A 16,275-nucleotide genomic window follows, 5' to 3' on the forward strand; every position below is an offset into this window, starting at 1 on the left:
GACATGGATAGTACCTTTTCACATTGCAGGCCCATCTTTATGTATGGGAAGGGTGCCAATTACTGCCCAATGGTAAGAAAACAAGCTCCAGCACACTGACTTACTTGTAGCAGTGCACCCAGGATTGCTCACCCTTCTCTCATAGTAAAACTTGCAGCTCCCCAAACTCCACCTTGTCTTGCCTTCAGGTGGGAATAATGGTTGAAGGGCATTGGATTTAGGGTCCTGGGAAACACCCTAGCCTGACTAGGCAGCAGTTTTGAATCTGTGGGGAAGACACAGAGAAGGTGGGTGTTTTTTCTTCTTATAAGGTGATTGGCTTTCCACTATGTTGAAGCAATAGATGAAAAGGAAAACACATGGGGGCGGCCCTGACATGCCAGTTGTTCATCACAGTCCTCACTGGTATGGAAGGATGAAGCGAAGCAACTGGAGGTAGTTCGATGAGCTTGAGCCTGGTTTGTACTCCTTATGAGTCCTCATCATTGTTATGCAGGCAAATTGGAGACTGGGTGTGAAAAGTCGGGAAGAACCCTGTAACAAGAAGGATAGGTAGACTGGGATGTTGTCCTGATGACTCCTTATCATTTCCTTTCAGGTCCCTGAGGCAGAAACAATGGCTTCAGATATTAAGACCACTTTGCTGCCTCTAGACCTTAAAGACTGATGAGACCAAATAGTAGGCTGCATCCAATATAATTGACTCTACTTCGTGTGCTGGGATTCCTGTGAAGTAACAAACACCCTAATACCATTTAACAATATTTGGAAAATGCTTATTAGGGAATAAAGGGCTTATAAAAGATTAAAAAGAAACTCCAGGGAACCGTAGAGAGTGTAAGAACTTTCATCAGGAAAAAATGCAAAGTCAAATTGCTAAAAGGCACTCAACACATAAAGACAATGTTTAACTGAGAATTAACTTGAGAGTCAGTCTTATCTTCCATGGTGTCAGAAATTAAATACTTTGTCTTGCACAGTAAACAAAGAGGCATGGAGAACATGCTTCAACAGTTGGCCAAACGGCAACACCAACTATCCCAAGCATAATACATGTATCAACAATCAACATCAAGACCAAGAAGATAGAAGAACCTTATATGATGCCATTTAGTATCAATGGGACAGATGTATGACTGTCCAAGGGAAGAATCAAACTGTCATGAATAAGTTGACAGGAGATATTGCTTCTGCGCATGTATACCTTAACGTACCATCTACATCCTTCAGATGTTCACTGTGACAGTGTCAAGTGTCACTGTCTCTTTTTTTCTGTCTTTTGCAGGCATGGCCCACAGGACTGCATACCCTGTAAAATGATGATGTTATAACTATGCTCTGATGATGTCTGGAGAGATGCAAGCATACAATCTACCAATCCAGATGGGTGCAGAACATATGAAATCATAAAGAAAACAGTCTTAGAACTATTAGGATTTGATAAAGATACACATTGAAAGCAGTTCTGGAACTTCCAGTCATAAGCCCTCAAATTTAAGACAGTTAAGACAACTGTGTTATAGGACAAAACACCTTGCAGACAAACAGTTGTGTGGTGTGGTTACATAGGCACCGGAAACTGAACAGAAACATTTTACATGTTCATGTTTAATTTGACATTCTTTTTATGGTTCAAATCTTCTTTATTAGTATTTTGAAAAGAGAAAAATCAGCAAGATATTGACCGTAGCAACGCTCTTCGTGATTACAACTTTTATAAAATTGACAGTAACATCCCATTCAAAATAGCTCCCAGCCCATCCTCTCCCTCCCAGTACTTATCATGATACAACGGAAGCAATGTGGTAAAGCAAATTGTGGTGATGGTCAACCGAAGAGATCTCCGCCAGTTAGGTAGGGGTGGTAATATCTGTCAGGAGTAGCAAGCGTAGATATTTGGGGCGTGTAGGTTCCTGGAATTCCATCAAGAGAAGACTTATGAAAGGGCGCATTAGGTCTTGGTAGGAATCGCTCTGTACAGTCAAGGTGTACAATAGGTGATGTAACCATCCCTGATGTATCAGAATCTGTCTTGTGCCCCAATGCGTAAGGATGTTCTGAAGTGCCGCTCTTGGGGCCAACTCTATCTGTCAACCCCTGCATGATTTTTGTGGAAAGGTAAGGACGTTTGAAAGCCCTAACATGGTTTAGGCAGGGAATATTGTTAGCTGTGTGTCTAGATGTGTGTCAATGTCATTGAGGATTGTATCCCGGTAGCGTGCAATCTTAGGGCAATCCCAAAAACAGATAGAGCAGTGTTCAGGGGGAGCCGCATCTTTGCCAGTAATCAGCACTGCATTATGTGTTACCTTTGTGGAGATGCACTGGCGTAAGGTACCAGTACCTAGCTGTCTCGATACTCACTATGTTGCGGGCAGCATGGCGCACTCTATAAATACCTCCTCCCATTCCCTCCATGACAGTTGTCTCCCCAGGTGTAGTTCCCATCTCCTCTGTCTCATCTGTTTTAGTTGTGGTTGGAGTGAGGCTTAGCATTCCACATAATTCTGGAACTAGGCATTTGTCCGATGTTTTGGTCACTAACCATTTATCAAATGATGTAAGAAGTCGTTGCGCCCGTGGGATTATGGAAGGGTGTAGCGAACATGGCAATAGCACATCCTCTCTGTTTTGGGTAAAGCATAATCAGAGCAGAGTGAAGGAGATCAGTCCCTCTTAATCAAACATGTGTCCCGCAGAACACAATGCCCCCTTCTGCCAGGTCAGAAACATCGCATAATCCATGCCCGGTGTAAAATTAGCATTTCCCACAGGCGCCATCAAATTAATGAGGCCTAGGTCATTCTCAATCAGTAGTCTGTAACTTTGATCTCTTCATATCCAAGGACATTCTTTTATCCCATGGGATGGGTAATATCCTTTTGCAGGGATTGTATCATGTCAGCGGGAGGAGTAATCAGAAGGGCCTGGAAAGAAAACAAGATCTTGGGCAGAGCAGTCATCTTTATTGCAACCACCCAGCCTAGCCAGGACAGCCATTAGTTTTTCCACTGAGCTAGATCTTCTTTGAGGTTGCTGAAGCAAGGACTTGTAGTTGAGGGACGCTGTCGTTTTAACAGATGATGTCAATTGGATCTCTAGGTACGGTATCAAGGTAGGGGCCAATTTGATTGGGTATTCATCTGCGAATACCGCAATTGTTTCTGGGGATGCAGAGAGATTGATGATTTATGGACATTAACACAAAATACAGCTGCTTGCCCAAAGGTCTCTAGCTCGGTCAGGAAGGCAGAAGAGCTGTAATTGCATTCTCCAGCACACTTCCACATCATCCGCGTAGAGACTGATGATGTGTTCTTCACCACTAAACCTGACACCAATAATGTCTGGGTTGTCTTGAACACGCTGGCCCATGGGCTCCATGTAGAGGGCAAATAGCAGAGGCTAAAGTGGGCACCACTGATGTTTACCTCTACTGAGGTTTGCCCATTCACCCTAACTGTCATGCTAGGATGGCCATAATTACTGAGAACCCATTTATGGAAGCGCTCACCTACGTCAAAATGGATAGGCGTAGCCTCAAGGTAGCGCCAAAGGGCCCGATCCAATGCCTTCCCAGTGTCTATATTTGAGAGAACAGTTTCCCTTCTAGACCACTTGGCTATGTCTATTAGATGTAAGATGCGCTTTATATTGTCTCCACACAGTCTATGAGGTACAAACGCCACTTGGTCCTTGTCAATTTGGCCAGAAATAACGGAGACCAACAGGCTGCCAGGACAATGGTGAATAGCTTCAGCTCTACATTAAGAAGGGATATTGGTGTATAAGAACTGTAAAGTTGTTAATCTTTCCCGTATTTAGGGATAACCACAATGGCAGCATCTAAAATAAAGAGGGGACTGTTGTATCTGGGCCTGGTATTGAGTTAAAGAGGTGGGTAAATATCAGAGCGAGGACTGGACCAAAGGTGTTATAAAAGAGGGCCATGAAGCTGTCTGGTCTCAGCGATTTCAAGGATTTTTGGTGAGCAATAGCCGAAATTACTTCCTGTATTTGGATGGGATGGTCGAGAGTATCCAGGTATGTGGCAGTGGAGGGTGCTTATGCAGTGGCAGTGGAGGAGGCTCAGCGCCTTGAGACCCTCGTTAATTAAACTGCTGATTGATTGATTGATGTAAGTGAGTTAATCGCATCATCGTTCTAAAGAATGTGTGACTATAAAGGTGACACCGCCGACAGTTTTCCTTAAAGTCTGAGTATTAGTAATAGGGACTGGTAGAGTTTTAGTATTAACTTATCTTGTATCGTGTAAGAATATACCACCGTCAAGTTTTCTATTACCCTGAGGAAGACCCATGACCTGTATGAGCTGCCAATAGGGGCGAAACATGCTGGTAATTGTAGTATCCTTTTGAGGTCAAGTGATTCATTGTCTTTCACGTTATGACCTGTTTTTCATGATTTTAACCATACAAGAGGTACTCGGTAAAAAAGTAAGGTTTTGAGTATACCCCTGGATATTTTTAAAGCTCTTTTCTTAACAAAAAACAGGACCCAAGGTACTGTCTTGACAATAGATTTCTAAGAACTCCTGGAGTTAAGAATATCTTCCCTGGGTTATGTCCACTGGAGTGGCATTGTTCCTACTCCAGTGTTAGAGGAGAGGTCATCAAATGATGAAACACACTTTGATAAGTTAAGGGTGAGATGACCTCTCAAAAATCTTTTGATGACCCTCTGCTTAAGAAAGTCTGAACTGAGAGTGTACACCAATTACTTCTTTACCCTCAAGTAGTTTTGTGGTTTGTATTAGTTTATAGGGAGATACATTACAGGGTGCTCCTCCTACTCTCTGTCGTGGGGAAGATGGTCGAGAGTATCTCTCTGATCAGGAGTTAGCCATGGTGTGTGTGCCACTTGAAGGTGCAAATCCAGTCCCATCAGGTCCAGGAATTGTCCCGTGTAGATCTCCTCATAAAATTTAGGGACGGTGAAAGAAATGGGGCCATCCCCTACAATGTCAGAGCCGTATGTGGCTTGCAGGGAACGCACCTCAGCCAATTGTTTCTGTGCTCTCAACTTATAGCCAACAGACCCCCATCTGTCCTTGATGTGAAAAGAGTGTCATAGCCATAGAGCAGTGTATTCAGCTGTGTCCAAGTATAGGCCAGCCAGTTATGCGCGAGTTGTCACCAGTTGTCGGCACACCCTCGGGGCACCCCTTGCGTTTGCGCATTGGTGTGAGTTCCCAAACCTCTTGTTGTAAGCATTCCCTCTTAACCTGGCGCAATTCATCTGCCGCTGAGACTGCAATGAGTTCCCCTCATATGACCACCTTTAGGGGTTCCCAAAATATGGTGATTGCTATGTCTGGTGTATCATTGATAGCTAAAATAATTGTAATCACCTGAGAGATCTGTTTTGCTACTTCTGGTCTGTGTAGCAGAGTTTCCCTCATCCTCCACGACCGAGAAGGTCGGGCAGGCGTAGGGAGAGCTATGGTAAGGTGTACTTCAGCATGGTCCGAATACAGATTGTGGTTCGATCACAGAGGCTGAGATTTGAGTTAGGAGCTCTCTTTTCCCCAGAAAGTGGTCAAGACAGGACACATGTTTTGTGGGTATGTGATTAGAAGGTGAAATTGTGTGCGTATGGGTGTTGTTCACGCCAAATGTGTCATAAGCCTAACTCGTTTAGCCTGTATATCTCCACTTGTGATAAGGCTCCAGTGCGGCTCCAGTGTGGCAAATATTGCAGAAGACCAAACTGAGGTCTCCCCATATAAGCACCATCCTATCTTGAGCCAACAGCACCTCTGTCACCCCGTGGCAAAGGAAGAATTCCTGTCCGTCATATGGGGCATATATAGTCGCTAAGATAAAGGCGTGATTCTCAGTGTGTGTGCCAATAATCTGCCTCTGATTTCAGTTACTTTTGTCCCCACTTTGCCATGAAAGGAGCAGCGACCAGTATAGCCACCTCCACAACCTTTGTTGGAGCAGAGGAGAAGAATTGGTGTGGGGAAGCACAGGAGCGTAGCGTGTGCCAGTCATTAGAGACCAGATGGGTCTCTCGAAGGAGACATATATTCACTCCCAACTGTTCAAGATAGTATGGCTCAGCGTTTAGCCAGGTTTTTGAAATAATAACAGAAAGAACAACATTTAGGCCTAGAATAAAGATTGTGGGTTCCTGCTGCGGCTCAAGGTCCCCCATACTCTACCACAGCTCACCCGCTCACAGTGTGAAAATTATCTCTATAACCCCTCAGTGTTCATATTGCGACAGAAATGCATGGGTCACCAGCCAACATCTCCAGCACTGTACATCACTTTTTTGCTATTGCCTCTGGGTCTGGCCATGTCCTTCGAGGCGTAGCTGTGTGTCTCTGTCATTTTGAGAGGTTACGGGGTCTCCGGTGCCGCGGGCAAGAACCCCCGGTCGGCACCACTGGATTGCTCAATGGCCAGCAACAGGCCAGTCTCAAGAAGGAACAGCTCTACTGGAGTTTGCCATCTATATGAAAGACGATTCGAAACGGATGATCCCAGGAGTAGAAAATGCATTTGTTCCTCAGGTGTGCTGTCAGAGGGCCTTTTTGCAATGTAACAGCAGCTAAATCTTGGTACAGCGTGATTGTGTGACCTCTGACACCATGCTACACTAAGACGGGCTCCAAAATGACACAAACCCTCAGATAAATGTGGAGTTATACCACTCTGAAGGGAATTTTGGCAGATATGCACACCCTATACTTATTAGGATAGGAAGCGCTAGGTAGGCCTATAGGTACAATTATATGTATTCATATAATGAAAGTATCAGCAAAATGGTTGAACTGTTTATTTTCCTTACCATTTTCGTAATGCTGATTACTCTGTTTTGCTTCCTTCTATTAATCATTTACACACAAATTATATTGCTTCAAAAAAAAAAAAAAATGCCAATTTAGGTATTTCTTGTGTCTCCCTTTCGACATGCCTAAGTAATTCACAAAAGTATTAGGTCTGTTGCCACAATTTCCTTAGGAGTCAAGATTGTCATGTTCTGAGTTTGAACATACCATCTGGTACCTTATAAGGTTTAGAGTCCAAATGGCGCACTGTGAGCTAGCCAGGATTTAGGTCGCCATATTCTGATAGTATGCATGGACTTCATGCCGCATAGTTTTGACGCGTATGTTTCCCAAACGCACAGTCTTACAGAAATAGTATAAGCATTACGACATGGTTCCACCAAAGTTCAACCTTGGGCACTAATTTAATGGGTCTCCTGAATAGTATTTATTTTGTGTGCCTAAATCCCTACTTACCTGTTAACCGGAGATGTCCATGGCCTTATAGAAAAATCATCCTCAGCAAAGTAGGAAACCCCTATTTCTAACTGAAGTTTGTTCAATCTTGAATATTTAAAAGGATCATTCCACAATAGCTCCCCTCTATGAATCCCACATATTCAAATGGCTAATACAGGACAGATGGTTTTACCACTAAACTGCACGCATAATTTAACACAAATGTTAATACAACATGGGCTTTATCAAGCAGTAGGGGATGTTTCCTTCATGGTATTGGTCCATGAAGCATATAGAACAGAGGTATTCTATTTATGGATTACATTCCAGGCAGCACATGCCAACACAGGGAATTTTCACACACATACTGAAGTAGCAGTACCAAGCAACTATAGACCATATGAGGATTTAGAAATTCCATTAACATATCAGGAACACATGAACTGATTCCTAGGGGCCCTAACACATACATTAGAAAATGTTGAACTGAGTCTCAAGTAATGAGGGAGCAACATGGCCAATCCTAGCAGGTTATACATCATATCTGCAACAGGAGTTCTTGCAACAGCAGAACTTGTAATACTCTACACAGATATAGTTACAATATACAGATGACTAATGTAATTTGTTATGTGAACAAGAATATAAATCATAGCAAGGACATGTCCAAGCTGCAAAATCACAATTCATAACGTCTGGAATTCGTTTAGTGACTAATAATGGAATTATGGGTAGGTTTCCCATCAGACGGTATGAGATTCTGTTCTGGATTGCACAAAAAACAAATCAGCTTGAAGCAGTGTTTCCCATTGTTAGAAATGGGATTTCTGGTTGCCTAGGGTTTGCACCAAAGTATGGCAGAAACACCTCTCTAGTCAGGGCAAAGGCAGGATTCGAGGCACCGGCAGTGTACCTTGCCAGGCCCCACTCACGGGACTTCTACTATCTTCAGGCTGTCACTGGCGGAGCCCGCCTCTCTCGTCCATCAGAAGCGGCTTGGAGCTCACCAGGCTCCGAGGTTTAGACAACATGCGGGGCTCCCTCCGGTGCAAGGGGGTGCCACCTACCTCAGCTCAGCTTTCTCTTTGGCCATGCTGCAATTGGCCGGCCGCTTAGCTCGTCCCACAACCAGGCAGTTTTGCCTGATTTCCGGGTCACGCCGGCAGCGGCCCAGCAGCACTTTTTCTCGGCGGCTTCTCAGTGCGGGGTGGGCACCCGCCCATAAATAAAACCAAAAGCAGGGTGGGCTTCCGCTATTATGGACGCATCAATGCAGGGTAGGCTCCTGCCGATAAACACACAATGCAGGGTGGGCTCCCGCCGATAACCACCAAATGCGGGTTGGGCTCCCGCTGTCTTCCAGCAGCTCGGGGGAATCCCTATGCCGGGATTGCCTCTTCATCATCATGCAGCACAGTGCTGCGGCCACCCACGCTCCGGGAAAGGTGAATAGATCGCCCTCGAGGCGCTAAGGCCCCCACAGGTCCAGGGCAAAGTTCTAGGGGCACAAGGCTGGGTCCAGGCAGGCCAGCTCACAGGGCCCTCAAGCAGGGAGGCAGTCCCTTGTGGCTGCACCTCCTGGAGCCCGGCATCAGCAGGTCCCCTCAGCACAAGGAAGCACAACATTTCATGGGGTCACAGCCGCAATATTTATACCAATGTTCTCTTTGTCTGCCCTGGCCCAGAGCTCGGTGGGAACCAGTCCTAACTGGTTCTGGGGAGTGTGGAGCACTTTGCGTATAGTGCTCTCACCCTCCTATGTGAGATGGGGGCTCTGCCTTCAGACACCCCACAGGGGGACGGAGCCAGCATTCACATAGGTAGTCACAGGTCTATTCAGGGTCAAGGGACTGCTCCATCCACCACTCCAAATGCAGGAGCCCTAGTCAGTGTGTGTGGCTCCCTCCTGGAGCCACACACACCTCACCAGCCCCTGTCACTCTACGGCCAGACATGCAATCCACATCAGTCAGGCAGACACACAGCACACAGCAATGTCCACTTCTAAAAGTGGCATTTCTAAGATAGTTCTAATAAACCAGTGCACACCATTGCATAGTGTTTATTATCACTATTCCAAACATACCAAACTTAACCACACTGCTCCTCTCATATTAGGAATTACCACTGAAACACTTATCAGAGAATCCCCAATGCATTCCTATTGGAGGGCAGCCCCATAGTAGAAAGAAAACAAAATGGCTGTTTGTCACTACCCGGACATGTCACACACTTAAAGTACATGTCCTACCTTTTACCTACAATGCACCCGGCCCATAGTGCTAGCTAGGGCCTACCTTAGGGGTGACAGACATGTAGTAAAAGGGAGGTCACACACATGGCACACACTTAGGTGCCACGTCACAACGTCAGTAACATTGCGCGTACAGGCCCTGCAATGGCAGAGTCCTGGGATAAGTTTGAAAGGCTACTTTGGTGGGTGGTGCAATCAGCGCTTCAAGCCCACCAATAGCATTTATTTGACCAACCCCGGGTATATGAGATACCACTTTACAAGGGACTGACAGGTAAATTGAATATTCCAAACAGGTGTACACCATTTGTATCACAGAGAGCACATTCACTTTACACTGGACAGCAGTGCTAAAGTGGCAAGAGTCCTAAAACCACCAGCACCATGTCAGAAAAAAGGCTAGGAGAAAGGCAAAAAGTTAAGGGATGACCCTGCAAAAAGGGCCAGGTCCAACACCCATACTGGACCCCAAGAAAAACGTAGAATTCTACAAGGCACCTTCCTTTGGGGATGGTTCCCCCCGTGGAAGGCAATTCCACATGGGGCTCAGTATTTGCTGCAGTCTATATCATAACATATAGCTCACCATCATCGGCTGTTTTTCCATAGTTGCTTAAATAGATTCAAAATAAATATGGGGCAGTTCCTGCCCTTGATTTGGGTATTAAATTAATGGTCAATTTTGTTACAGTATCCTCAATGATATTAAGTAATATAAAAAGGGAAACAGCAGCATTGGTAGTCTGCCGTCTCCTCACCAGGTTGCTCCAGCAAACCCAGATCACGAAGTACCTAAAATTATTGCAGAAACCTATTCTTCAACAGGTTGAGATAATTTGGAAGCCAGACCTAATAAACCACAACTAAAGGGTAATTTCAATAAGGGTATCTCAGAACAGGCACCAGAGTCGTCTAAAAAATGCTGAGATAATAAGAAATATATACAAAAGACTCAGTGGCTAATTACAGAACTAATCTGACACAAAATCCTAACTTTATGACTTTCGGTATTTACAAAAAGGATTTAGTAGTAGAAAAGTTAGGATTCCTAACTCTACTACTAGTAAATGCCTTTTCTGAATACCGAAAGTAGTATGTTTATCTGCGTAGGATACTGATAAACGTCCTTCTTGTTCCTTTCAGGAATCATACAAAAAATACTCGGAGAAAGGAGCGCAGGTTGGAGGAATACATGAAAGAAGGACTCACACCACTCTTCTGACTTAAAAAAGGATGAAAAATTTCCACCGCAAAAACCTCAATTTAAAAAGAAGGTGGCTGGGATAAAACACATATTGAGGACTCTGAAGGGGGAGTGGGCCCTGACTCTGCTGGACAATGTGACAGAAGTCACAATAGTTCCCAAGCATCTTATGTAGTGTCTGGCAGCAGTAGCAATGAGTGACTGTGTCCAGGTGGAAACACAGGACCAGAGACTAAGAGGCTGATTTCGATACGGTTGGAAACGGCTCTGAATGTTGTTTGGAGCTGTTGAGACCGCATCGAAATGGCATGTTCGGATTCCTTTCCAACGACCCATTATGATGTGGTCAGTCGGAAAGGAACCCAAACAGGCTTTCCGGATGGCTTCCGACGGGCTCAGAGAGCCCGTCTGCCATTCAAAATAAAATGTAACAACATCCACTGGAACAAAAATGATGACCCTGCGGTCACCCTTTTTAATGAAACCCTAGACATCACTGACCTGATCCAACTCTGCCTTGCCCCCACTCACAGCAAAGGCGCCACCCTTGATGCTATCTTGACGAACAAGGATATGGCCTCTCTCTCCAATATACTTCCTGTAGATTGGTCTGATCACCACCTCATCCTCTTCACCTTGAACAGCCCTATTACTTTCCCCGCCGATAATAGCACTTTGCCCATGAACCCCACTCGAAACCTTCACCTCATTCCACCTGACAAACTGGAATCCAACACGCTTACTTCCCCCCCCCTCTCTTAGCACCAGAGACCTTACTGATCATTACAACAATTCCATTCTTGACGCCCTCGACCTAATTGCCCCTATTAAACAAAAAAACCAAAAAAACATCCCTCCCAAGTCCTGGTTCAATGCCGACCTCAATAATGAAAGACGGGCCCTCAGACAATCAGAAGGTGGCTGGAGGAGTCATCTTTCCTCTGATAACCTGGCTCTACTGAGAACCAACAGAGCCCATTACAAAAAGCATATCTTCAACGAAAAAGCCTCCTTTCTCCGGGCACTATTTGACCAGGCCAGAAACCATCCCAGAGAACTGTTTAACATTGTTAAAAACAAACTTCCTCTGGCTCTCCTCTGTGGAAAGATGCGATGAAATTGCCAGTTTCTTGCGAATAAAGTCAACACCATTGAACTATCCTTCTCTTCCCCTCCTCTCTCTCTCCAACCTCCCACCATCCAATTCACCCTCCCTAATATTCTTAATTCACTTTCTTCCTCCTCCCCCTCCTCTCTCTCGACAACCTCCCGCATCCAACTCACCCTCCCTAACACTCCCAATTCACTATTTCCTCCTCCCCCCTGCACCTCCACCCCACCCAACCCCTCCCTACTCTCACCCACCCCGACTCATACTGGATCAATTCCCTTCCTAAAAACAACGCTCATGGAGTGAATTTAATCCAATTTCTCATCAACATCATCTCTAAACTCAAACCATCCTCACACTCTAATGATCCTCTCCCAATTTAGTTTAAGACCTCAAATACATAATTGCCCCAAATTGGACTGATATCATCAACTCCTAACTTTCTTCTGGCTGCGTTCCTTCCTCCCTTTAGCTAGGCCAAATCTCCCCCATTCTTAAAAACCCCACTGCTGACTATAATGATCTGAACAATCTACACCCTATCGCTAACCTTCCCTTCCTCTCTAAAGCCATTGAAAAATGTGTTCTGTCTCAGCTAGATAACCATATCTTCTCCTTCAATCTACTTGACGTTTTCCAATCTGGTTTTAGAAAGGGATGCAGAACCGAAACAATGATGCTCAATATTACTGATGACATTCATCGCTCTCTTGACAAAGGCGAATCCTCACTGCTGATCCTCCTTGATCTCTCGGCTGCCTTTGATACTGTACACTATCCCACCCTGCTTAACACCCTAAAAGATTGCTTTGGTTTCGAAGGCACTGTACTCAAATGGTTCTCCTTGTTCCTCCAGAATAGATCACAACAAATTAGGCTCAGTCATTGCCTATCCAAACCTCAACCTGTCGCTCTCGGGATCCCCAAGGGTCTATCCTCTCTCCAACCCTTTTCAACCTTTTTATGGAACCCCTCACTCTCATTCTCAAACAAGCTAAAATCAGTTACCACCTCTATGCCGATGATACCTAACTATACTACAAGATAAAATCCCACAATGACATCCTTCACCTCAATGACACTCTGATGAGAGTCCAAGCCTGGTTCTATCTTAATCATCTCAAACTTAATCCTAAAAACCCCGAAATCATCCTTTTCACCCCCAAAAACAATTCCCTCCCCATTCAACTCAGGATTAATGACATCAAAGCACTTAATTGTTCCCTATCCACCTCCAATTCTGTCAAATCCCTTGGTATCAGCATCAATCAGAATCTAACTCTCATCCCCCACATTAAAAATACAGCCAAAAGTGCTCTTTTCACCCTGCACCACCTCAAAAAAGTTAAACCTTTCATTCCAGCTGATGATTTCAAAATCGTTGTCCAATCTCTTGTCCTATCCAGGATTGACTATGGTAATGCCACTCTGGCCGGCACCCCCAAAGTCCACCTTGCACCGATTAAATCTGTCCTCAACCCAACCGCCAGACTCATTTCTGACTGTAAAAAATTTGACCTCATCTCTCCTGTCCTCAAAAATCTAAACTGGCTCCCAATTGAAGGTCGATCCACCTACAAGATTGCTTGCATTACGCACAAAGCTCTTCACCAAAACACCACTTCTTACCTTTCAAGCAAACTACAAAAAGCAGGGAGCACTAGGTCCCTGAGAAGTACAAACCCCCTTGTTCTTATCCCTCCTAAACTTAAATGTAAAAAGACCCAATCACGTGCATTCTCTAGTAATGCCTCTACGAACTGGAATTCACTACAAAAAGACCTTCGCTGCAACTCGTCCTACCCTCTCTTCAAAAAAAGACTCAAAGTACTTCTCCTCAATAAATATTGGGGCTCTTAATGTTTATTGATCTTGACCCTGTTCATCACCCATCTAGTCTGGTTCGCTCTTTTACCCAACCCCTCTCCCCCTTCCATCTCACTCTCCACCACCTCACCCCCTTCTTTAGCACTATGCTATTTTCAACTCTCCCTGTCCCTCTACTATTCCTCTTTCCTTACCCCTATCACTTACGTAACGCAACGTTTTTATCTCTTTTAATTTTCCTGTTCACTTTCAACCATATACTGTACCTAATATGTTCTTGTGTTATCACTATGTAAAGCGCTCTGATACTCTCGGGACCAGCAGCGCTATATAAAACCTTTTGAATAAGTAACTAAATAAATAAATAAAAGCTTTCACCAACACTGAAGTTCTTCTTCCCGGCTGGAGACACTGAAGTTTTGCTACTTCCAGTCACCAATACTAATACAACACACTCACTCTGTCTGAAATGATAAATTTCCACAACACAAGCAAACAATGAAGTTCCTTATTATACACCACCATTGGAGTTGATGACTAGTTCTACACAGCCTAACAAGTTCCCTAAATTTGCACAAACAGCATCAGGCTATTTCATAGACATTGCTGACTATTCTTTGGATTTGTTAGACCCACCCCCACAGAGTGGAATTTGTGTATTTATAATTTGGCTCAGAAACACAAACTTTATTCCTCCTTGGATCTACATTTTTTTTCCATTTAATTGCTTTTCCTTTAGATTGATTTTGTTGCAGTCTTCTTTTTGCTTCTGAATCACACTATCTCCTAGAACTCTCTCCAGTTGAACTTCTAAACAAGGGGCCTCATTTATGAAGCAGTTGCGCCACTGGTACGTCACTTTTTCCCATTTTAAAAGTGACGCACCGGTGGCGCAAGACCTTCATAAATAGGGCCCAAGGTCTTCAAGTCTCATTCTCCACCAAATGAAAAGGGACCCCTTCTTGTGAACATTTCAGTGGTTCTCATTATTTATGGAATTGTTTGGGATAAGGTACCCTATGATATATTTGGACTGACAGAAAAATTGCAGATTACTTACATTTTTTAAATTTCTCTGAGTGACATCATCACTCCTGTCAGCATCTCTGATGATTGGGATATTCATACAGTAAAACAAATGTTTGATTATTTAGAGTATTATACTGCATTTGAAAGTGAAGATATGTATAGTGGTACATCTAATTATGATGAAATGTTTTGTTTTAACCATTATGCACATTTTTTTTACACAAAGCAAGTACTTAACATGCTGTATTTAATTACACACAAATGGAATACGGCCCTACACCACCAGTGGGTAGCTCCAAGATATTTGCGCAGTAGTTTGAATATGTTGCTGGTCACTACCCTGTAGACCCAGAGTCATATTACTATAAACTGCTCCCTTCCCTAGCAAAGAAAAATATACTAACTGACACACAGCTAAGTTATTCGGCTGGCTATTTTCCCACATGTTAATACAAAGGTATGACTTTTGGAAAGACAATATTGATTAAATTCTCTTCGACTGGCTTCATCCTAATTAAACCTCCCAGGCTCTAGAATTGTTTCCAAGAATTTGAACCAAAGTGAGCTAGACACGTTCTGTGATTCATTGGCATTCTCCTGAACTAATGCTACTAAGAGCCTAGATAAATATGAGGAGGCAAAATCTGTCTGGCTAACAATAGCAAGCAACACTCATGCGCCTTTTCTCAATGCCAAACAGGCTCAACACCATGGGGCATCTTAATGGTAAAGCAAACACAAGGAGATGCTGATCAGAGTACTGAAACTTTTCAGACATTTCAGTCACAGATATGGGTTGAATCCATCATAGTTCTTAAGCTCACTTCGCCACCCCAGTTCAGATCCAGCCATATGCAAATCAGTCTGGACCCTGTTCCTCATGGGAAAAGTTCAGCCCGAACTGCTAAGCCAGGTGTTCCCTGAACCAGAAACAAGCATCCTGGGACCTGCTTGGGGGAAACACCCTTCATAAGACAGGCTAGCTTCAATCCAGTGGCACAGTGAGCACATCTGAGCATATCCTGCGAGCTAGTGTGAACAAAGCATCTAAATGATATTCAGAAGAGTTAAAATCAGCTGAACTCAAACTTAGCCGAGCAGAACACCTATAGCAGAACAATTACTCACCTGAAAAAGGGAAATCTAGATCCAACGCCTAAAGCATGTAAAACATCAATCATGCCAGCCAAATCAGCCTTTTTTCTCAAATAAGATTTAAAATCCTGTGAATAAAACAAAGGAGATTTTCGGAATTATCTAACCCTGACAAAGTATCCCTACCTATCAATCTTACTCAAAAGTTGACACCCTGAAATCCTTCTTTATTGCCAAAATTAAGGTGATAAAAGACAGCATCCCTCACACTTGGCAATATAATCCCATTAGAGGTCAGAAATCATGCCACACTCTCAATCCTTTCTGCCATCAGCAAGGATTGACTTGTGGACCTGCTGACCAAGTCAAATCAGGAACCCGGAAGACACCTGTCCTCTCCAGATCCAAAAATCAATATTTACTCTCTTCTCTGACACAGCCATCTCAATCTTCAACCTTTCCTTGAGACAAGACAATGTTCCTAACTCCTTCAAGGA

Source organism: Lissotriton vulgaris, chromosome 3_1, assembly GCF_964263255.1.
Source record: "Lissotriton vulgaris chromosome 3_1, aLisVul1.2, whole genome shotgun sequence".
Lineage (NCBI taxonomy): Eukaryota > Metazoa > Chordata > Amphibia > Caudata > Salamandridae > Lissotriton > Lissotriton vulgaris.